Raw genomic sequence first — 859 nt, 5'->3', positions numbered from 1 at the left:
CGTTTATATTTGAGTACTGCTAATTGTACTTGATATTGATAAAGAATCTTTGGATCCATAACTAAATAAAGAAAATAAGGTATAAATATTTATTACTCAAAGGCTTCTCAAGAGTGATAAACATGTATAATAATAATCAATCCAAAAATGAATCAAAAATTTATTATTCTCCCTTAATTTATGTTGCATTTGCGGTTTATTAACCACAACTTTATTACAATAAATACAACAAATATAAAAGTAAAAAACTGTTGCAGACAAGACTCCCTTTAACATGGTCTCTCTCCCTATTCATCTCTGATACAATATGATTGAGTATTTTGTTTTGTTACTTACGTGTATTTATTTATATGCGTATATATGTACGCTATATATTTACGTGTACGTTTTTACACTAACCTGTCTTCTTTTTCTTCTTTAAATTAATGGCCCGTAATGAATCCTCTAACAACACTGTCTAAATGCCTAAAAAATAAGTTGAGCATTGTAGGTTAGATTATTGTTAAACTTTTAACAAAGCTTTTTAATTACATATAAATTCACTTCCATAATTTTTAGAATTAATTGACTAACTTACTTGTATTTATACGCGATCTTTTCCATACATATAATTTTCTATATATAATTTTATTACAAGTTTACAAAGTCTACAGTTCTGATAGAAATCCGAATATATCTGCGATGACACATAGGCACATACACTTTGGTGTTTAAGCGCCAAAAAATAATGAAAAACTCAATCCTCATGATAGCGCTGTTGCTTTAACGCCGTTTTCTTATTATTTACTCCCACCATCCGTTTTTCACCAATAAGCGTTCGGTGTCAAAGCGCCGGTGTCTGTATGAGGATCCAGCCTAA

General features: G+C 29.7%; 1 long non-coding RNA gene across 1 annotated transcript; it reads right to left on the bottom strand.

Annotated features, from left to right (window-relative positions):
* Positions 1-780, bottom strand: LOC116845749. Its single transcript, XR_004378313.1, has 3 exons — positions 578-780; positions 400-465; positions 1-61 (listed from the first exon to the last, which is right to left on the bottom strand). It is a non-coding gene; the product is annotated as an uncharacterized LOC116845749 (long non-coding RNA).
* Positions 781-859: the final 79 nt, after the last annotated feature.

The sequence above is a fragment of the Odontomachus brunneus genome, unplaced genomic scaffold, assembly GCF_010583005.1.
Source record: "Odontomachus brunneus isolate Ranch 3 - 2012 unplaced genomic scaffold, Obru_v1 Obru_scaffold_057, whole genome shotgun sequence".
In the NCBI taxonomy this organism is placed as follows: Eukaryota; Metazoa; Arthropoda; class Insecta; order Hymenoptera; family Formicidae; genus Odontomachus; species Odontomachus brunneus.
The sequence above is the reverse complement of the archived record's forward strand: the minus strand, read 5'-3'. Positions and strand labels throughout refer to the sequence as shown.